We start from the raw sequence: 24186 nt of genomic DNA, 5'->3' as shown, positions 1-24186 counted from the left end.
TAACTGTGCTGACGATCTCCAGCTAGTGTTTAACATCGATTCATCGCCCTCATCTATGGAGAATTTTCAGTCTACAATGAATTTCATTAGCAACTGGATGAACATCAATCAGCTTAAATTAAATCCCGATAAAACAGAGCAGATTCTCACTGGCGGCTCAGCCAACCCCTGGAATTCCAATTTCTGGCCTCAACCATTGGGTTGCCCCCCCTCCCCAGTCAGCTCGGCCATGAAGCCCAGAAAAGCTCAGTGGTCTCTACTTGTTTCTTACACTTGCAGATATCTAACCACTGAGTCCTTGATCCAAGTCATTCTTGCCCTGGTAATGTTGTGTATTGATTAGGCCTGGGCGAAGCACTACGCTACGCTCGCGTAGTTTGCGAAGTTCGCGCTACTTCGCACTACGCGAACTGCACGTAGCACAGTGCGAACACGCGTAGCGTAGTGTTGCGTAGTGCTGCGGTCATTTTTTGCTTGCTCGCGGTCCTCAACGTCAAGTTGGCGACCGCGAGCAAGCAAAATGACATCCCGGCGAGACTTTTTCCTTGTTCGCGATCGCGAGCATGGAAAATAAACCTCCCGGCGAGATTCCCAATGCGAGGAGGTCAGGTTTCTCATTGCGAGGGGTCGCGTATGCTCGCGACCGCTCGCGATGAGAAACTACCAGTTCGCGTTGAGAAAGCTGCCGCTCGAGTAAAAATCTACTCGAGCAGCAGAAAACTACAGCTCGCACTGTGCAAGATGCCATTTTCAATGATTGCACAGTGCCGGTTGCTTGTCCGCACTGTGTAATCATTGAAAACAACATCTTGCACAGTGCGAACATGTTACTACGCAGTTCGCGAAGTGCTACGCGTAGCTCGCGTAGTGCGAACTTCACTTTGCGTAGCTTCGCGAAGTGCTACTTCGCGAACTACGCCCACCCTTAGTATTGATTACGCTAACTTTTTGTATACCGGCATTCCAGCCTACCAAACTACGCCGGCTACAATTGGTGCAGAACCAAGCCGCAAGGCGTGTTTACAGTCAGCCAAAATCTCACCATGTGACACCCTTGCTGAAGAGCCTCCATTTGCTCCCCCGTGACTCAACGCTGTCTTTTCAAACTAGGCTGTACGATCTACAAAGCACTTTCAGATCACGGCCCGGACTTTATCGCCACCAAAATACAGCGCTATGTCCCTCCCGTGATCTACGCTCTTTAAACATGAACTTACTAACCCCCTGTCCATTCAAATGGAAAAAACACGGCGGTATAAGATTCTCGACACTTGCACCTCAATTCTGGAACTCCCTTCCTCCTGAATTGCATCTGGCCACCTCCTACTCCCAATTCAGGAAATCTCTCAAAACATGGTTATTTGCCCAGGCTTACAATTTATTCCACTGCCTTTGTCCTAGTAAACGATCCCGCTCAGCGCCAAGAAACCGTCCGGTGAACGTGCGCTTAATAAATTATTTTAACATAATATAACATAGATTAAATGTGATATCATTGTGTCTGGTCATTTAGAGTGATTACATTTGCCATCAAATTTGCCCTTCACACTAATAATGAACAAGAAACAAGCAGTGTAGGGCCGCCCCCGAGCCTTGCTTATGTAACAGCAAGTATTCATTCTTCACAGTTTTTCGGCCACGACTAGTGCCTGACAGCATGTAGAGTCATCATCATGGCTACAATGTCCTGTGAGGATGTTGCAGTTTTTTTAAACACATAAACAAAAGACATTACCATTTACAACGCCAATAGCTAAAAATCTCGCAATTGCGAGACCTATTGCATTACAAATGGTTGCTTGAAGTTGTTTTTATTCCTCACCTTTCCTTTAGCTTTATTTTACGTTACCAGTAGATTTCTGACCTGAGGGGACCCTGGCTTAGGTCTCGGGGGTCGCTGGACCCCGGGTTGGTTGTTTTCCCTCGCCACCTCTTTTCTAGCATTAACGGGCTGCAGAGCGCTGAAGCCACCAGAGGTAAGCCTGTCTGCACCCGTCTGCACCCAGATCGCGCCAACTGCAAGCCCCACTTCCGGTTTCATGACCCTTGTCTCGCCTAAACTCAGGTATTCCAGAGAAGCGCTGCTCTCCCTCAGTATCACAGGGAGGAAGGAAAACTGCACTTATCTTTTATGCCATTGGTTAAGATAAACTCCAATCTGATGTGTCAGGGGTGGAGCTCAGCTGGGGCATAGGGTTCATGGGACCACTGGGGTAGACATCTCAGGAGATGCTCCTGGTCAGACTCTGCCTGGAGCTGAGACGACAAAGAGAAATCACGTGCCCCCTTTTAAATGCCAGGTCCCTGATAAAGCACGTTGCTGAGCTCTCAATGTTTATGGATGAACCATCATTTGTGTTTGTGACAGAAACATGGGCCGACCCTTCCTCCAATCCAGAACTGGCAGCAGCCACTCCAGAGGGATACGCAATGTACAGACAGGAGAGTCCAAACAAGGGTAGGGTGGTATTGCCATAAGATACAAAGACGTATCTTCAGCTAAGTGCAATCTTGTACCATCCCCACTCTGAGGCAGCCTCTTCCAGCCTCGAAGCCACTAAAACCCAGACCTTTGAAGGGGTATGAACATTATATCCCCCACCCGGCCCCAGACAGGCCTTTACCCAGGAGATGGACAGCCTCCTTGAAGCCAATATTCTGTCCAACGACTTCACAGTACTTGGAGATTTCAAGTTCCATCTATAGGCGCCAGAAGACATTGCCACAGAGGCACTTCTATAGGTGACGCCAGGCCTGGGCCTCACAAGGAGGGGGAGGGGTCCAACTCATCAGGCAGGTCACACATTGGATGGTATCTTGAGTAATAATGTCACCTTCGGTAGCATTAGCATTCTTCCTCTGACATGGACAGACCATAGCGCCATCTTATTCGGCTTAAACTGCAAATCATCGGACTCCGGAGTGAAAGTGTCTCCTCGTGTGCTAACCACCCAGGCCTGGCTTAAAATCCAACCAATCAACTATACAAGCTGGTTAGAAGGAGACACTAATCTATTATCCCCAGATAGAGTATCAAAGTCAAAGAGGGACAATTCCTAAGCCACCTGGTTCTCAGAAGATCTGAAGACTCAAATACAGAAATGTAGGAGACCGGAAAAACAACAGAGCCCTGTGTTAGAAATGGGGGTCTCTAGTTGGCAGAGGTAGGTACCTTTGTCTAAGTAGGGAACCTTCTTCCTAGTCAGGGTAATGGAGTTACACTCCTAAAATAACCCCTGCTCATCCCCTTGGCAAGATGGCACGAGCAGTCAGACGTATCTCAGAAGCAGTGGGGGGCCCGCACTGGGGGCGCTCTTATAGCCTCAAGGCCCCTCAGCTTTGGAATTCGCTTCCGCTGGTTTTACGCAGCACTTTAGGAAGAGCCCGAAGACTTGGCTTTTCAACCTCTAGGTTTTCCTTTCTTCTTTTTTTGCCTTGTGGTCTGTTATTGGTCTGTTGTGTTATTTTACACTGAGCTGCATGTGGAAAGCGCCGGGACACTCTTTCTGAGTAGCCGTGCGCTATATAAACACAATATAACATATAACATAACATAACAGTGTGTGTAGCATTTGCACATAACCAACAGTAATACAGTGAAAGCACTACAAAAGGAAACCACTCCAGTTTAGAAAAATATCCTATATTTTTATATATCCAAAACAAGACCAACACGATAAGAATCCAACATACAGTACTTAAAAATATATACTTTGCAAGATATCCTTAAAATTGCAGTAATACCTTAAAAACACAGTTTGTTCGAGTCAATAGCTCCGTCTGGGGCTACCTTGATGCTGAAAACAACAGAGTCTAACAGTTCCAGCCTACCGCATCAGTACTGGCCAGCCAAAAGTGTGCACAGACTCGGTAACTACCTTTCTCATTGCGGTGCAGGCAGCGGCTCGGTGACAATCGTCCAGACGGGGTAGGTGAGACCAAGGCCTACGGTGCAGGGTGAGGAGACGCTTGATGCAGTGCTGGCAGGTTGCGGTGCAAGGGACTAAGCCAGTTAGTGGGAGCAGGCGTCGGTCGGCCCAGACTTCTATATGGGAAGAGGCGGTGCATTGGGAAACTTACGAGCAGTGCCCCCAGCCACGATGCGGTCACAGGTATCGAAGTCAGCAGCACGACAGCATCGGTGAGACCAGTATGGCGAAGTGAAGCAAAGCGGTACGGAGTGCAGTGCCCACAGGTCACGGTGTAAGCAGCGGCTCTGTGGTGGTTGCGTCGGTCGTCGTGCGTGAGACCAGGGTTTCGGTGCGAGATGCGGGCGGTGCCTTCTGCTGTGCCGTCAGGACACAGAGCCAGCAATGGAGGTGTTGTGTTTCCCTTCTCTGTGGCAACTGAAACAGTGGTTCTAGAAGTGGTACTGAAACTTCAGAACAGGAGGCAAGCTCTGCTGCAAGCCCTGGGAGATACTCAGCAAAAGTTCAGTCCAGTCCTTTCACTGCCCAAGGAAGAAGCAGCAACTTCAGGCCAAGCCAACAAAGCAACAACACAGCAAAGGGGCAGTACTCCTCCTGGCAGCTCTTCCAACTCATTAACTCCAGGCGTACCATGACGCAGGCATTAATAACGTCCCGTATTGATTACGGCAATGTACTACTCATGGGGACATCAGTGAAAAACATAAAAAAGCTACAGGTTCTACAAAACTCGGCAGCTCGCCTGGTGCTTAGGCTTCCCCGTCGAGCTCCTTCACGTCCCACTCTAGCAGCCCTCCACTGGCTACCGATCAGTAAGAGGATTATTTTTAAAGCTATGCTCTGGTGCCATAAAATAATTCATCACAGAGCTCCGGCATATATGTCTGATTTGGTGTCTGTGTACGAACCTAACAGATCTCTTAGATCCAAAGGAATGGGTCTACTCAAAACTACCTGCCCCAAAAAAGCTAAAATGGGTGGCAGATCATTCCGCACCTTAGCTGCCAAGCAATGGAACCTCCTGCCTCTAGATATCAGGCTGGAGAGTAATGAAATCGTATTCAGGAAGAAACTGAAAACTTGCCTCTTTGCTGTGTGAACTGGTTCCTTCTTCTTTTTTCCTCTACTGCTGCATTCTTTCTCCATAGCGCGGGGACACACCAGGAGGTGTTACCAAGCGCTCTACAAACTCCTTTAAACTAAACTAAACTAAACTAAAGTTCTGGGGTTTGGGCCCCAATATTTATACTCAAAATCCCTTTGTTCTCTCAGGTAGAGAGTGTCTGTGCTTAGTCCAAACCAGTTCTGTCCTCTCTGGCCCAGCTTCCTGGCAGGAGGTGGAGACAGCATTGTTCAAGGCAGACCAGGCCCAATCAGGTGCAAGGAAATCTAAATGCAGCCCAGGTCTATTCAGCCCAGTCCTGACTCATCCAGGAAAAGCAGGACACACCTCGCCCCCCAGTGGCTGTCTGTAGAGAATGCACATCCCCAGCCCCTGTCACTCCAAAGACAGACAGTGAATCCACAAACCCAGCAGAGGCACACAGAATGGCTAAGCAAGAAAATACCTACTTTCTAAAAGTGGTATTTTCAAACACAGAACATAAAAATCATCTTTACTAAAAGATGCATTTTTACATTCTGAGTCCAGGCATACTAAACTCCATGTCCCAATCTTGTCCCACTGAAAAGTAATGCTTATAAAATGTTATAAGTAAAACACCGATTCTTTCCTATGGGACAGATAGCCTTTCCATAGTGAAAAACTAAATACACTGTAATTTACTCCCAGGACATGTCACGCACACCAGTACATGTCCTATCTTTAACATACACCACTTTGCCCACTAAGACACCTTGGGCCTACAGTAGGGGTGACTTATATTTAAGAAAAGGAAAGGTTAGGGTCTGGCAATTCACTTGCCAGGTCGACATGACAGTTACGCCGAAACGTGTGTTGAAGATCCATCTTACAGCCACTTTTTGTTTATCACAGTGTTATATGTCTTTTGAGATTTACATCTTTCAAAAACATATTTGGTGTTTGTAATTCATGTGTATATAGCAAATCTATGTTATTTGCATACTGTCTTATTGTTATTTATATTTGTATGTACTATGATGATAATATGTCTAAATTTAATTAGCCCTATGAATAAAAGAAATGACATTTTAAATTACTCATGTTTACACTGAGTTCATTACATCATGTCGCTAATTAATATGGCCTGTTGAGTTTTATAGAACTGTCATTGCCAAGGTTTTTTTTCTTCCATTGCATATTTGCCCTGCCCTAGGAATCTTGACTTTCTGCAGGGGGTCCTTGTTATTCACATTGAGTTACAAACTTCACGCAGACACTGCAGTGGCAGGTCTGAGATACCTTTTCAGGGCTACTCATGTGGGTGGCACAACCAGTGCTTCAGGCCCACTAGTAGCATTTGATTTACAGGCCCTGGCACACTCAGTGCTCTTTACTAGGGGCTTACCAGTAAATCACATATGCCAATCATGGAATCACAAGTCCATAATGACAGTCTAGCCAGGAGCACCTGCACGTTAACACTGAACAGCAGTGAGAAAGTGGGCAGAGTCACTAAACCAGCAAAACCAGAGTCGAAACCGGGAGGTCAGAAATCAAAAAGACAGGGGAAACACGCCACAAGATACCAAGTCTAACACCCTGGCATAAGGACTAGCAGATGTGCCCATTGATGGCATATGCATCATCCCTTCACGAAACACTACTGTGTGGACATCCAGATAAACGGGGAAGCACGGGTGGGCCAGGGCGCTACAATACCTGTCGGCCGATTCATCCACATTTCAAACCATCCTGCCCAAGGAACCAAACACCGCTACGTATTCAAATGCACAGCGTGTGACCCCAGAAAAGGATTCTGCAATAAAGAAGTCCATAAGCTATATAAGATGATGATTGATCTTAGGTGCAGGTATGCATATTTATAGGTTCTTAGCTTAGATCTTAGGTGAGTCCTACCAGGAGCAGCCTCCCTGCTGCTCAGCCCATACTCAGACTGACCCTCTCCACCTCACAGGCGCCCTCGAACTCCATTCCATCACCTCGCACTCCAGCATCCCACACAGCACGTTCACACTCGCTTAGCAGCAAGGACGAGAGCACCCGGGAAGATGCAGAGTACAATAGCGATGCACGGACCGGGACCGCTCTTCATCAGATATGAAATCACCATACTGACACCTCGCCTCAAAACCCCACCACACAAGAGAAAAACCATGGGTGGCTCATCCTTCTCTGGTCAAGCAGCCAAACTATGAACTCTTTACCCCCAACATATGATCCACGGACAACCACCTTATCTTCAGAAGACTACTCAAGAGTTGGCTCTTCCCCACATAACTGCCGTACTCTAAACTAAATATACATATGAGCATCTATATGTGCTATAGATCAGTACCTACATATGTGTCTTGCTTTTTATAAACATGTTTAATAATATAGATATTCATTAGTTCTTTGCTTAACAAATGAACATATTCCTTATAGTTACATTATTCTATGTTTAACATGGGTATAAGTGATTGCATAAATAAGTACATCTTTTATCATAATTATTGATCTACAATAGCCTCACAATTGAATTACAAAAAAAGACAAAAAAATAATTTAAAGTACAGCTACACTTGAAAGTTTGAGTTCATGAAATGCACCTTTAATCTACATATATTACCTTCCTTAGACATATACAGCTTCCATGTACCTATGTATCTTTATATTTATTACTTTGCTTCTAATTCAGCATATCCAATGAATTACCTTAAATCTCACCCTACACCTATATCCTCTAACTCAACTCTTTGACTCATCTCAAACCTCATTCTAGTAATCTTTCTAATGCGCCACCCTATTTCTTACCCTATAACTCTCTCAATATATCCTCTACCTCCACTGTTCCATTCATCCCAAACCCCACACCACTACATGTTATGTAAAAGCCTTTCTAAACCCTTCCCTCAGACCCTTCCCCCTTCACCTCCCCTTTACTCATCCCAAAACCCCCTCCAACTGCTATGAACTAAAAAAAAAAAACCCAAAAAAACTGTATAGACCCTTCCTTATTCTATCCCTCCACTAATCCTTTTCAATCCAAATAACAGACTAACATGTCCTCCGCTCAAATCAAATTAATTTCATATTTCACTATGCTAATTCACCACTAATTCTTTATGGGTTCCGGAGTAGCTTGCTACTCGCCAGAAAGTGCTACAACACCTCATCAGGGAACAAGCGCAGTATAAATGCAAACCCTTCCCTCTTCCATTCCTCCACTATCCCTTTCAATCCAAATGACAGACTAAAATGTCCACCGCTCAAATTAATTACATGTTTCTCTGTACTAATTCACCGCTAGACCTTTTCTGGTTCCAGTGTGGCGTGCTACTCACCGAAAAGTGCTTCAACACCTCATCAGGGGTAGCAAGCGCTATATAAATGCAAATCTTTTACTCTTCTATCCCTTCACTATCCTGCTCAATCCAGATAAACTAACATATCCATTGCTCAAATTTATTTCATACTCCCTATACTAATTCTCCTCTAATCCTTTTTGGGTTCTGGAGTAGCGTGCTACTCGCCAAACAAGTGTGTCAATGCCTCGTCAGGGGTAGTAAGCGCTATATAAATGGTGAACCCTGGCCTAAGGGGAACCCATGCAGAGATGTAGCAGCTGATCCCTGGCATAAAGTGAGCTCTTGCAGATATGTAGCAGTCGATCCCTGGCATAAGGAGAGCCTGTGCAGAGATGTAGCAGCCAAGCTCTGGCATAAGGAGAGCCCATGCAGGGATGTAGCAACAGAGTCCTGACATAAAGAGAACCTGTGTAAGGATGTAGCAGCAGAGCCGTGGCATAAGGAGAGCCCATGCACGGATGTAGCAGCAGAGCCCTGTCATAAGGAGAGCCTTGCAGGATGTAGCAATAGAGCTGTGGCATAAGGAGAGCCAGTACAGGGATGTAGAAGCAAAACCCTGGCATAAGGAGAGACAGTGCAGCGATGTTACAGTTGATCCCTGGCATAAGGAGAGACTGTGCAGAGATGTAGCAGCAGAGCCCTGACATAAGGAGAGTCTGTGCAGTGATGTAGTAACAGAGTCCTGGCATAAGGAGAGCCTATGTAGGGATGTAGCAGCGCAGCCCTGGCATAAGCAGAGCCCATGCACGGATGTAGCAAAAGAGCTCTGGCTTAAGGAGAGCCGAAGCAGGGATGTAGCAACAAAACCCTGGCATAAGGAGAGCCTTTGCAGGGATGTCACAGCAGAGCCCTGGCATAAGGACAGCCTGTGCAGGGAAGGAGCAGCAGAGCCCTGGCATAAGGAGAGCCTGTGCAGGGAAGTAGAAGTCGAGCCCTGGCATAAGGAGAGAGCGTGAAGGGATATAGCACCAGAGTTTTGGCATCAGGAGAGCCCATGCAGGGATGTAGCAGCAGAGCCATGGCATAAGGAGAGCCTGTGCAGGATTGAAACAGCAGAGCCCTGGCATTCAGTCCGTGGAAGTAGGGGGAAATTGAGGAACCCGAACAGTTTTCTGGTAGCAAGATGATGGTTTTTATTGTCTTGGTTTGATGATTTTGCGTGTATATTGATTATTGATTATTGATTGGTATTGATATGTGCACTAACACTATATGTTGAAGTCGTATTGAGTTTTATGTAGTGTGTACGGCTTCTGGGACGTGGGAAGTCGGTGACGGTTCCGTAGTAGGGCAGAGGCAAGCGCTGCTCTCGGGAAAGACGGAATTGTTGGCCCTGTATGCATGCAGGGGAAACGTGTAACAATTGAAGTTGCGCATCGCATTGTCTGGGTTCGATTCGGTAGCATCGCCGTGTGCTGCCATTAGAGACATATTTTCGGTGTAAAAGAAGTGTGTATGATAGCGAAGGTTACCTGTGAAGTTCTGGTCTTAGGTACCAGGGATCCTATTGGCATTCCGATAACGCTTATCACTAGAAAGGTAATAGGTACTCTCAGAGCTTGTTAGAAGGACAGGGCAGAGGTAAGTGCTGCTTTGTTAACGTATGTCATAATTCTGTAGTAGGACAGACTGTTCGCTGTTCTCGGGAAAGACAGGATTTTGTGTGAATGTGCTACATTTTCTGGTATGAAAGTGCTTGAATGAAAAAGGCATTCCGGTTAATTGCGAAACTCTGGTTTTATTTCTCAGGAGCATTGCGTCTCCAACTATGTGTCTTAATTCTGGAGAAACAGTTAATTGATGCTTGATAGAAGGGTGAAGTAGAGGGATGTGCTACTTTATCAACGGGAGTAACGATTCCGTTGTGGGGCAGAGGTAAGCGCTGCTCCAGAGAAAGACGGAATTCTTGTGAGAAAGGTCTATTGCTATTCTGTGGTTAGCGAAAGCGGACAATGGAGATGTTTATATGTTGCAACTAACAGGATTGTAGAAATTGAAACAAAGTCTACCGAGTAGTTTTGTAAAGGAGGGGTAGACGAGAGACAGGAGACAGGAGCAGAAGCTGCTGCAGCGACTGCTGACATCAGGAAGACTGCGCTGGGATTGGACAGTGGGTTAGAACAGTGGAAGAGCTCTGATTGGTGCGTTAGTGTGTGCCGCGCAAGGTTTGGAAGAAGTACAGGGTGACGTAGACGCTCCAGGATTGGTGCGTTGGTGTGAGTCGCGCTGGGATTTGAGGATTGTGACAGTGACATAGACGCTCCGGATTGTTGCATTAGTAAGAGTCGCGCTGCAATTGGACAAAAGATCGTACAGTTGTAGAAAAGACTAAGGATTTACGGAAAACAGGAAAATGTATTACCACGCTGTAGAAAAGAAGAAGAAGTCATTGTTTGGTAGAATTAAGAGTTGGTTTACGAAAGACAAAGAGATTGTGAATAGGGAAGGACAGTTACTTCCACCGACGAAGACCCCCGCATCCTTCATGGTTGCGAAATATGGGTATCATACTTGTATTTGGTTGGACAATTGGGTGAAGTCCACAAAAGAGGACGGAGTTCTAGCTTTCCCAGAACATGGCTCATTTAACCTGGCCATATTAAGAAACCTGCGGGAGCGAATGATGTGCTTAGAACCCCGACCTAGGCCTACACAGTTCGAGGCGTTGACTGAATGGGAAGATGAGATGCATGAGCGAGAAAAGCAGAGAAGTGGTGGTAGATATAGGTAGATGTTTGGACGACAGTATGATCGTGAAACTCATAATGATCGAATGAGAAGGTGGCGAGACGCAAGCATGACTGAAGGACTGTTTCCCAAAAGAACTGCAGGGGAGACGGAAGGGAGAAAGTGTGCAGAGAAGAGACACAATGTAGAATCTAGAAGGTATGGGGCGAATGAGTCAGAGGATGTCATTCTAGATAATATGTTTTTCAAAAGCCCGCCACCCTACAGACAGGAACCAGAGGTGTTAAACCCAGATACCCCAAAGAGAGAAACTCAGAGAATTATCAAAACAGAAGTCATGACGCCAGAGGTGAAAGGAAATAATCTCTTTAGGGAAAGAGAGAAAGAAATCGAAAACAAGGCTGAAAGTGAAAATTCGATGGAATTAGCAAAGACCACCCTAGAATTAACTGAAAAGATAAGAGAATTGACCAAAAATCTAGAAGCAGTCACAGTTCCCGTAACAATAGATCCCGTTATGCCCATTTTTGAGAAGCAGAAAGAAAGTGAACATGGTTTAACAGTTACGTATGTGAGCAACAGACAAGCTGAACAACCCCTAATGAGAGCAAGAGAGAACCAGTGGAGACATACAATGAGCGAGGGTGAACTGAATGGGCCAAATAATCCGTTCTTAAATCCCGATTGCATAGAAAGGAACCGAATGACAGGAGGATCGATATTAGAACCACAAAGAGTGACAGAACCAGGAAGTGTAGAAAAATCCACCGGAATAACTACTGATGAATTGAGCGAATGGTTGAAGGGCTTGCAGGGAAAGGAAAGAGAATCCCAAACAATTGATGTGGTCAAATTACGCATGGTACTGGAAGAGTTAATAGTAGGGACGATCCCCACAGAAAAGCTGAAAAATTACCAGGATGAGGAGTTGTTGTTCTTGTGCAAAAGTGTCACTTGGAGAGCAAAGAACACACATGACAGGCTGGAAGAAATAGCAAGTGAGATGGGAATTGACATGGACAGGGTAAAAGCTTTACAAAAACCTTACCGAGTGGATTTCACTGACAAAGACATTGAGAACATGAACACTACAGGCCGAATAGGGCAGATAAAGGACATAATCACTTTGCTGAGGAAATGGGGAGATGTGGAGAAATGGAAAAATAGGTGGCATAGAAAGCGGGATGAAGCTTCAGACAGGACTTTTCCAGCATTTCCTATGAGAGAGAAGGAGAAGGTAGTGACAGAATTCCCCATGAGAGAGATTCAAGGAGGGGGATATGTGCATGTCCCAGACAGGACATTTTGTCATTTACCAATGACTTCCCTCGATTAAGAGAAAAGCCCGTCGAGTGGTACAAACAGGTAGACAGATTTGTGAAACTGTCAAAAGTACTGTGGATTGACCTGAACAGCCTATTTGATATAATAGTGCCAGCAGACTTATGGGCTGAATGCAAGATAGTCATAGATTGGCCAGCAAAAGAATACCCCAGAGATCCCAAAACAGGAGCACCAGATCCCGAGGTAATGAAGAAATATGAACAAGTCATGGTTTTCCTGAAAAACAAGGTACCTCCCAAAGAAACAGACTGGGTAAAATAGACCGAACACATCAGGAAGTGAAATAGTCAGTCCATGCCTACTATGCAAGAGTAATACTGGCTTTCAAGCAGTTTGGTGGAGATGAGAATTTGGGTGAAAAGGACCTGAGCCATTTTGTATACAGATTTGTTTATGGTTTACGTCCTGAAATTAGCGAGATGATCAAGCAGCACACAGTGGACTGGCAGAGCAAAAAGATCGATGAGATTCTGAGACATGCTAAATACTTTAGTGATGAGATTGCAGAAAGACAGGAAGCTCAGTTAGTCGAACAAGGAAATAACCCAAGATTTGGCCCAGGAAGAGGGAAAGGTAATATAGAAGAAGCTAAGAAGAAATTTCCATGCCACAATTGCGGTAGGACAAGGCACTGGAAATCTGAGTGTAAATATCTTCCGAGTGCTAATAATGAAAATCCATCATTGAATCCACAGGTGCAGAGTGAGGGGTGTGGTCGGCAGCAGCAACAGCAGAAGGCTGTTAAGCAGCAGAATCAGGTGCCAAAACCGCCCTTACCACAGAGCAAACACACCCAGAAGTATAGCCAAGACTCGGGATTCTACAACGAAGAACAGGTAAACAAACAGCAACGCGCGAGCGCTGTGTCACAATATTGGCTGAGGAATGAGGAAAGTGATTCAGAGGAGGATTTCTGATGGTGCCGAGGGGAGGAAGAAGAGTGCGTGCTTGGCGCAACTCTAGAAATAGACCAGACAGGACCCTTTGTAGATGGAAAGGTTAATGATGAAAACATTACTTTTCTAGTTGACACAGGTGCTACACGATCTACTGTCAAGTCAGCTGATGTAAAGAATCTTCCTCTCTCGGATGAAACAATCCAAGTAGTTGGTGTGTCTAACACACAGATCAGAACGTACCTTACCGAACCAGTAAAAGTTAGAATAGGGAAATTTTCAGACATGCAGGCGCGTAGCTAGGGGGGGGCGGTGGGGGCGGACCGCCCCAGGTGGCACTATATTTAGGGCGGCTGCGGCGGCCTTTATAATTTATTTAGGGACACTGCACAAGTGCACAGTGTCACTAAATAAATTATAAAGTCCGCCGCAACGGCGCGCGCTGGCCCAGTTTTGAGTGCAAGGCAAGCAGCACGCTGCGCACTGCACGCACTGACCTACTTGGTTGTAGTGTGCGCCAGTGCGTCAGCGCCTGCTGCTGCAATTGATGATTGATGCATTGACCGTTAATCTGCCCGCGCGGCGCCGCCCGCGTATACTGGTCCCATCCCAGCCTGCTCCAGGGCCGTCAATCTTGGAGAGCGCGTGCCAGCACTACCAATGACGGCCCTGGGCTACATTTTTGCCCGGCCCTCGCGTCTCGCGATGAGAACGTAGCGGTGACGCGTCACGCGCTTCACCACTACGCACTCTCGTGAGGACCTTGTGGCCTGGGGTAGTCTGCTCTGCTGCGTCCGTACTCCGTGGATAATTTGTTTTAGTGCAGTACTAGTAGGTAAGAGAGTGTGTTTCTTTTCTTTTGAAAAATATGCGCAGGCCCAGCAGGACACGTACTTCGTGTGCGCTTCATTTAAAATGTATCATTGTGGCCGATGCAGGACGACAATAAAAGATGCCCCAATAACGCTGGTGATTAATGATCCGCTGGCGAGCAATTATTTGTCTGTTAGTAGATTTTAAATGCAGATGAACTGTATTTTGTGTGGAAGCTCAGTGGGTTGCTGCCTTTGCCACAGAGATACTTGTGTTACTTGCAGTTCAGAAGTTACAATCCTAACAGGACAGTGACCAATTAACTGTCAACCCGGCTCGTTTGATTTAAGCCCTTGATTCTGAGGCCTGCCGGAGCGTAGGTCCACTCCTCTTTCTTGATGAACCTGGGCTTCCCAAAACTGTGAGTCAATCAGCAAGGGTTTCAGTTTGTAGGCAGTGCATGTGATAGGCGTCATCACGGATGCCGGGTCACATGCTGTAAAGAGATACAGCGCGTATGTTTCACTTTTGTGGAAACATGCACGCTGTAGAGATGTTGTGTGGAGTACTGCCTGTGAGATTTCCCCACTAATGTCAGCACAGAGCAGCATGGCGGGCCAGGTTGGCACCAGTTATGTGCCGTTTGGTAGCAGCAAGTGTAAGTCCTTTTGCTGTTGCGTTCGCTCCGTTTTTGTTGTGCGCCGTGTTGCCAGTAAATGAGTAATCATGCCGCCGCCCGTGCGAGATCATGGTGCCTGCAGTAGCTGCCTCATGAGAATGCTGCGTGAATTCGACCTTACCGGACCTCGGACCCTGCGGGAGCAGTCATGGTGGCTCAGCTCTGTCCCATAATGGTCCTCGCTCTGTGATGTAAATTAGTATCAATATATGTACCTCCTTTGACAAACTTCTTAAATCTGAATTTCTAGTCCGCCCGACCCCCAAAAGTTATTTGCGCCCTGTGTCGTTTTTAATTATTACAGGAGGAGGCCGGTGTTTGGCCTGTCACCTCCAGACCTCGACACTTCCTGCCTGCTTAGCCCCTGTCCTGGAGGATCGCTGAAGGTTGTGTCTCGTCACAGCGTGAGTCTTTGAGCAGGTGCTGTGTCTTTAAAAGGCACAAGCACTGTTCTCAAGACAGCGGTGCCACATAGCAGCTTTTCTCACGGTCATACCTGAAATAGATCCCGATTGCCAGCAGCAAGAAGGGTGAGAAACTCCAAGAAACTACAGAGGCCCATGGCCAACAGTCTTTACATCTCCAGCTGCAGCACTGTGACTCAGAGTCTTGGTAAGTGTGAAAAATGAAAGCTGCTGACATTATAAATGTTCCTGCTATGGTCGGAGTTGTAGTTTTAATATCATGGTTAGATATTTATTTTACGGTATGATCAGGTTACAAGGGCACCGGGTTCGTGCCCAAAGAGCTGCATACAAACATGAATGGTATAGATTTGTTTTGTGATATAGTTAGAACTTCCTCAGTCTTTCATCATTCTAATGTTGCTAAAATGAGTATGTTTGGGCAGAGATACATTTTTATCAGTAAAGCTGAGCCCCATGGAATACTCTTTAAATCCTAAGGTTGTGTTTCCCCAGACCAAACCCTCTCAAAATATACTGCCCACCAGTATAGATGACATGTGATTCCTACACCTTGTAATCCTCATTGGCTTATGTGACATTCCCTGTAGACTGATTTACATACTTGTATGATTCATTGTCTCTGTATAATGTGTTCGTGGTGTAAAGTGCTGACACACTACACTGATATGAGTAGCGCTAAACAACAAATGAAATGCATATGAGAGAGGGGCTACGGAGCGATGAGGGGCACTGGTGGAGGGTGGCAGTGAGGGAATCTGAGGAGGAGGTAGTTGGAGGGGCTGTGGAGCGATGAGGGGCACTGGTGGAGGGTGACTGCAGGGTTCGAGTCGGGGTACCAGGCGGGTGGATGGCGTCCCCTCACTTATTTTAACGGGAGCTCGATTACTGGAGCAAATGGAGCCACACATTTACTCTTTGGCCTCTCTGGGGCGAGATCGGAGCTCATTCAGAACGTTGCTCACGCGCTGGCTTCTCTGATGCAATGGCATCTAAGGGGTGAGCGAGGGGAGGCAATGAGTCTGATGGTGCAAGCCACCTTTCGTGACATCACTTGCTGTTGTGACGTCAGCGTCCCCCCACTTCTTTTTTTAGGACTTGTGCCCTGGGTGACAGTGAGGGAATCCGAGGAAGAGGTCATGGTGTGGAGGGGGAGCTAGGGTGAGATGAGGAGCACTGGTGGAGGGTGGTAGTGAGGGAGTCCGAGGAGGAGGTCATGAGGGGGAGAGGCTACAGAGAGATTAGGGGCACTGGTGGATGGTGGCAGTGAGGGAGTCCAAGAAGGAGGTCATGAGGGGGAGGGGCTATGGGGAGATGAGGGGCACTTGTGGCGTGAGGCAATCTGAGGAGGAGGTCACTAGGGGGGCCATGGAGGGATGAGGGGCACTGTTGGAAGGTGATAGTAAAGGTATTTACGGAGAAAGAGGTTATTAGTGTGGCGCCAAAAATTCGCATCAGCGCTAAAGCCGGCCCTGTCATGGCCTTTCTGTTTTTGTTTATTTAATTAGCAGTCGGGTCATAAGGGCTACTGTGGAACATACTTTAAAGTGCATGCTCATTATATTTACTGCTATATTCAATGTTTTAAGTTTGAAGGTGATTTTACTAATGTTTTTACCGGGAAAAAGCAAAGTGGAGTCCGATGGTGCCGGATATGGGGCTGGGGCCCAAGGTCAGCTGTGAGATAAGGTGCACTGGAGAGAGGAGTATTGGATAATCAAGCCTGTAAGGGAGAGCGTTGCAGAGTCCGGGGTCAGGCGGAGGTAGTAATGAAGAGAGATTCTCCCTGAAGACACGCACAGAGGGAGCCTGTAAGGGAGTGCGTTGCAGAGTCAGGGGTCAGGTGGAGGTAGTAATGAAGAGGGATTCTCCCTGAAGGCTCGCACAGAGGGAGCCTGTAAGGGAGAGCGTTGCTGAGTCCTGGGTCAGGTGGAGGTAGTAATGAAGAGGGATTCTCCCTGAAGGCTTGCACAGAGGGAGCCTGTAAGGGAGTGCGTTGCAGAGTCCGGAGTCAGGTAGAGGTAGTAATGAAGAGGGATTCTCCGTGAAGGCTCGCACAGAGGGAGCCTGTAAGGGAGTGCGTTGCAGAGTCCGGGGTCAGGTGGAGGTAATAATGAAGAGGCATTCTCCCTGAAGGGACGCACGGAGGGAGTCTGTAAGGGAGTGCAGGGCAGAGTGCGGGGTCAGGTGGAGGTAGTAATGAAGAGGGATCCTCCATGAAGGCTCGAACAGAGGGAGCCCGAGAAGTGTCACTTGCCTGATACTCCCACCTCAGAAACCTCCTCTTCCCATCAAAGGAACATTACATGGAAAGTGATAATACTTAGAAAGAGATTTGGAAAAGAGTGAGTTTTACTGGTCCTTATAAGACTAAGAAGAGATGTATGGTCATTTAATGTCAGCTGTAGATGAAGGTTACATGAACAGTGTCATGTATGTGCATGTTTGCATTGTGTTGAGGGGATTACCAGGTAATTGTTCACGCAGCTCTCTGATGGATGTCACATGCGGTTTTTCTGAGTCCCCAGATGGATCATGCAGTCTGTGTGTTCTCTTTTGTACTGCCAGTCACCGCTGTATTCAACTGTGTAGCCTTGGACTGTGTCATGTATGTGCATGTAAGCTGCATGATCAAGGTAACTATTAGCGGTGATACTACGTGTCTCTCGGACCTCTTTGAAGTGCATGCCCTCCTCCCCCTCCCCCCGGGGGGGGGGGGCGGCAATCTGAGGGATAGCCCCGGGCGCCACATGCTCTAGCTACGCCACTGCAGACATGCATCATTTTGTGGTGTGTGACACCAGCCCAGTGAATTTGCTAGGTAGGGATTTGTTGTGCAAGATGAATTGCACCATATTCTGCACTCCAGATGGAATAGCTTTTGAGACACCAGAGGAGGATGTCCTGTATAAAATGACCATAGCTAACAGAGATAATGATGTTGCTGAAACATATGCCGTATTCAATCCTGATGAATTGCCACCAGAATTAAAACAGACAGTGAAGGCAGGAGTCTGGGATTTCACTGGAGAAGATGTAGGCCTAATGAGAAATGTAGACCCAGTGAAAATCACAGTGAAAGAAGGAGCAGTTTTACCAAACATTCCACAATACAGACTAACACCTGAAATAATTGAAGGAGTAACACCTTTAATTGAGAAAATGATCCAGCAAGGAGTGTTGAAGGAAATATTGAGCAGCCCATGTAATTCACCTATAATGGGACTGAAGAAGCCTAATGGAAAGTTCAGAATAGTGCAGGATTTGAGAAAGATAAACAAAATTGTTGTGTCATGCTGTCCGATTGTACCAAATCCATCAGTGATTCTGTACCAGATTCCCCATGATGCAGAATGGTACACAGTAATTGATTTGTGCCATGCTTTCTTTTCAATCCCGTTGCATCACGACAGCCAGCAGATTTTTGCATTTTGGTTTGGAGAGCATATTTTGGCATGGTGCCGAATCCCACTGGGGTATACAGAGAGCCCCTCAATATTTAATCAGTTGCTGAAGAAATCTCAGGAAAGTCTAGCAATGCCTGAAAATTCAGTTTTAGTCCAGTACATTGATGACCTGCTTGTGGCATCGAAAACACATGAAGCTTGTGAGACAGACACAATAGCTTTGCTGAATCACTTGGCAGATGGAGGACTAAAGGTATCTCCAGCAAAATTGCAATTCTGCAAAAAGGAAGTCCAATACCTCGGACATAATATTGAGAAAGGGCTGAGAAAAGTGACAATAGACAGAATCATCAGAGGAATGAGAACGCCGATGACACAAAGAGAAGTGAGAATGTTCCTAGGGATGGTTTGCTATTGTCGTCAGTGGATAAGTAACTTCTCCCTGATTGCCAAGCCACTGATAAAATTGACAAAAAGTGAGGTGAAGGACCCCCTTGAATTACACAAAGAAGAATTAGCAGCATTCAAACAATTGAAGGACAGGCTATGTGAAGCACCTGCCCTAGGTATGCCAGACTATGAGAAGGAGTTCGAATTGTACTGCAGTGAGAGAAACGGATGTGCACTCTCAGTGTTAATTCAAAAACATGGAAGATTGAGAAAAACAGTTGCATATTTCTCATCAATGCTGTACCCAGTAGCTGTGGGTTTGCCAGGATGTCTGAAAGCAGTAGCTGCTACATGCCGAAGTCTGGAGCAAAGTGAGGGGATTGTGATGGGATATCCCTTAAGAGTGTTTGTACCTCATGATGTGGCGATCCTTTTAACAAGGAGCCGGACACAGTTCATGTCACATAGTCGGCTGACTAAGTATGAGAAAGTCATTCTTGGTGCATCAAATGTGAGTCTTGAGAGATGTGTGAATGTGAATCCAGCTACTCTATTGCCAGATGCTGAAAGTGTGGAAGTAAGAGATGATGTTGATCAGGATTGCCTGGATGTGCTTGACTTGTGCACAAAACCCAGACCAGACATAAAAGATTTGCCACTGCCAGAAAGTGATTATGTGATGTTTGTGGATGGATCTTGCTTGAGAACGGATGAAGGAGTGTTGAGTGCCGCATATGCAGTGTGCACAGTTTCAGGAGTTGTGGAAGCATCACCCTTGAAAGGAGTTAAATCCGCTCAAGTAGCAGAACTAGTGGCATTGACAAAGGCCTGCAAAATTGGAAGGAATGTGTGAGTGACTGTGATGACTGATAGCCAGTACGGATTCTAAGTTGTCCATGACTTTGGCTAGCTTTGGCTAGCTTTGGCTACAAAGAGGTTTCCTGACCTCAAGTGGAACTCCTATAAAGAATGCAGAAGTGGTTACAAAATTGCTTGAGGCGATACAGCTGCCTAAAGAACTGGCTGTTGTAAAATGTGCTGCTCATGGTCAAGGAAGTGATTACATCACTACAGGGAACAGATTTGCAAATGACATGGCCCAGTATTGTGCACGAAACCAATATTCAATCAATAGGTCAAAGGAAAAGGAAATGTCTTCTTGCTCATCAATGTTTACTAACGTTGTGGGAACAAGGGAAGGAGTGAAGCAGTTGCAGGATGAAGCAGGAGATGAAGAAATGAGGCAGTGGGTAAAAGCAGGCTGTACCCCAAGGGAAAAGGACCATGTGTGGGTCTATAGGGATGGAAGACCAGTAATGCCAGATAGCATGATGGCAACCATGGCACGGATGTATCATGGCCAGGGACACCTAGGGAGAGATGCCATGATAAGGGCCTTTAAGCAAACCTGGTAAAATACAAAATTCAGGTTGATAGCAGAGAGTCTTTGTCAAAGATGCCTCATATGTCAGCAATACAATCCTGGAAGGAAAACAGTAGTGAGCCTGGGAACAATAGGTCGAGAGGGAGGACCCTTCACCAGAATGCAGATAGATTTCATTGAAATGCCCCAAGTCAATAGGTTGAGGCATGTCCTGGTGATAGTCTGTCTGTTCTCCAGGTAGGTGGAAGCTTACCCAACCAGAAGAAATGATGGGATAACGGTAGCTAAGTTATTGTTAAGAGAATTCATCCCAAGCTTTGGGTTCCCAGTGACCATTGAATCAGACAGAGGAGGACACTTTTATAATGAAATCATGAAATTGATCTGTGAAGCATTGAGTGTACAACTGAAACTGCATTGTGCCTACCGACCAGAGGCTTCTGGTGTGGTTGAACAAATGAATGGTACCATCAAAAACAGAATTGGGAAAATGTGTTTAGCCACAAGAATGAAATGGCCTGATGTCTTGCCTCTAGTCTGGAGGACGATTAGGTCTACTCCAGACAGAACAACAGGTTTGAGTCCCCATGAAATCATTATGGGACGCGCCATGAGACACGTGTTTGTTCCAGTCAACAAGTTGATAACTATAACTGATGACATGGTTTTGGATTACTGTAAAGGCCTGGCTGACGCAGTCCATTCTGTGTTTCACCAGGTTGGAGCGGATGCCACCACCCTTGAAAAGAAACCAGCCCATGATTTGAGCCCAGAGGACTGGGTGAGAATAAAAGTACACAGAAGAAGAAATTGCTTGGTTCCAAGGTGGGGAAGGCCAAGACAAGTTGTCCTGACCACAACAACTGCTGTGAAGTGTGCTGGACTGAAAAATTGGATACATGCAAGTCACACCCTGAGAGTTCCAAATCCAGGTGACAGCATTGGCAAAGAGTATTTTGATGACTCGGAATCGAGTGGTGATTCAGATATCGAGATTCCAAAGACAAAAGAAAATCCTGAAAGGGGGAGAAAGGGCCAAGATCAGCTCTGATCCCACAAGGAGAAATCCTGAAGAGAACACTGCAGAGTCCAGAGACAAGTTCAGATTCTGGAAAAGTGCCTGAAATACCAATCCCAACTACCAGTAATGAACACAGAAAGAAAGAAAGAAAAGAAAAGAACATTCCAACAGAAGTGACATTTACACCAAATGAGAAAGTGGGAGAAGTTCCACCTGAAATAATCCTTGAAGGGGAAGAAGGGACAGAAATAGAGAGAGAGGGACAGATTTCTGCGGAAAACCCCCGAGGAGGCGTAGGGACCACCAACACTGAGCTAGGTGAAGGGACAAGTAGACAGCAAGAAGATTGCGTGCCGGAGACCCGAGGAGGGACAGAAGTAGGGCAAACACAAGAGGTGGAAAAAGAGACTGTTGGAGAGAAAGAGGCAATTGAAACAAAATCTGAAGAAAGTGAGAACGAGATACCTGAAGGTCGAGTTCTGAGAAAGAGAACTAGGATCGAGGAGAAAAATAATAAAGAAAGTAAACCAAAGAGAAATGCTAAAGGAGATCTTTGGCCCAACAAGATTAAGAGACTGAGATATCGACTGACACGAGTTAATACCTCAAAAGCTGAACAGGTGAACGAAGTGTCAAGTCAGAACCAAGCCAAAGAAGAAGAAACAGAGATATCTGAAGAAAACAAAAGAACAAGAAAACCCAACCAGAAGTATAAGTCGCCAGAATGGACGTATGTGGCGCTGCCTGAACCAGGAGAAGAGGCAGACCGTCAAGGAAGTCCAGAGGAGGCTTTACTGAAAGTGGTTGAGGAAGAAGAAACAGTGGGAATCCTGAGAGTTATCTCGTCCGACATTGGAGAAGAAGCGGATATTCAGGAATTTCTGTATTTTGATGAGGAGGAAGAAGTGAAAGGTGATGAGATGCCAAACTGAGTAATCCAAAGAAGTCATTTGTGGAAGAAAATAAAAAGACTAAAAGCTAGAAATTAAAAGGACTAAAATAACCTGTTAGGTGCTAAGGGCCTTAAGGTGGAAAACCCAGTAGTGGAGTAGAAGAGGCTAAGTCAAAAGACACGGTGAATTTAACCAGATGGCTAACATAGAGGATAACAAGAATAGATGTACCTTCATGAAAAGATGGTGCAAGATGTGTTGTTTATCACCAAGTTGGTCGCACACTGCTCCACCCACTAGCATGTTACCCCGAAGAATTGTGGTCCCTGTAGTCAGCGTCGGCAGGTACGCCTATGCTCAGTGGTGCGTGCAAGTCAGAGTAGCGTTAGCCATCCCTGGACACGTGTTTCGCGGTAGTTGCCGCTCGTCAGCAGGGAGTAGGAAGAGTGTAGGGTTGCTTGTGTAGGCTGCTAAAATCATATCAGGTCTGTACCTCTCGTAGCGAACGCAGGTGCGTAACCATGAGCCCGTCGACTCCGGGGCTCAGAGAGCCACTAAAATGTATCACCAAGTTGGTCGCACACTGCTCCACCCACTAGCATGTTACCCCGAAGAATTGTGGTCCCTGTTGTCAGCGTCGGCGGGTACGCCTATGCTCAGTGGTGCGTGCAAGTCAGAGTAGCGTTAGCCATCCCTGGACACGTGTTTCGCGGTAGTTGCCGCTCGTCAGCAGGGAGTAGGAAGAGTGTAGGGTTGCTTGTGTAGGCTGCTAAAATCATATCAGGTCTGTACCTCTCGTAGCGAACGCAGGTGCGTAACCATGAGCCCGTCGACTCCGGGGCTCAGAGAGCCACTAAAATGTATCACCAAGTTGGTCGCACACTGCTCCACCCACTAGCATGTTACCCCGAAGAATTGTGGTCCCTGTAGTCAGGGACCATTTTCATTGGGGGAACACGACTGGTAGGTGTAGCAGTGTGCGACCAATCGGGTTTAACTTTATATTCAGGCTCCCTTGAGCCGGTGGAGTCGACGGACTCTGGTTACGCACCTGCGCGCTACGAGAGGTACTAGACCTGATAACGATTTTAGCAGCTTACACAGCAACCCCACACATTTTCCTACTCTCTGCTGACGAGAGGCAACTACCTCGAAACACGTGTCCAGGGATGGCACACGCCACGCATACTTGCATTCATACTCGAGCATAGGTGTATCCGCCGACGCTGACCTTCAGGGACCATTTTCATTGGGGGAACACGACTGGTAGGTGTAGCAGTGTGCTGTTGTTGTACAGGACTAATAATGCTTCTTTGGAGTGTACTTGCTCTACTGATCTCTTTCAAAGTAACAATAGACACATTAGGAGGACATACTGAGAATATGACTAACATAGGGAAGAGTTCCCAAAAGGTAGTTCCGACTAAAACTAGTAATGTACATATACATAAGGATAGGTCAATTAATGATTTTTCTAGCAATGCGTTTTCAAAATTGCTGTATGAATACGTAAAGACAATGGACGTAAGGGATTGCTACGTTTGCATGCAATTACCTGCCTCTGTTTCAGAAGGAGTGACTTATCATCACCTCCCAGCTACGTATGGAATTTCATGTAGTGTGATAATTAGTATATTTTATCAACTAGGGAAATTAGATTACAATTTGTCAAATGTAGATAACATTCTTGGGCAATTGCCTATGAACAATGAATTGAATCCTGCTAAAGAAGCTAACGTTTTAGGTGAGATTTTTATAGAAACAAAAGAATTAACCTTAGAATACATTTTTAGAAACCATTTAACCTGCAGTTTGAAGAATGAAGGGAAAACATTTCTAGACATGGTTGAGGAAAGGAGATCAAA

This window comes from Triturus cristatus, chromosome 8 (assembly GCF_964204655.1).
Source record: "Triturus cristatus chromosome 8, aTriCri1.1, whole genome shotgun sequence".
Taxonomy (NCBI): Eukaryota; Metazoa; Chordata; class Amphibia; order Caudata; family Salamandridae; genus Triturus; species Triturus cristatus.
The sequence above is the reverse complement of the archived record's forward strand: the minus strand, read 5'-3'. Positions refer to the sequence as shown.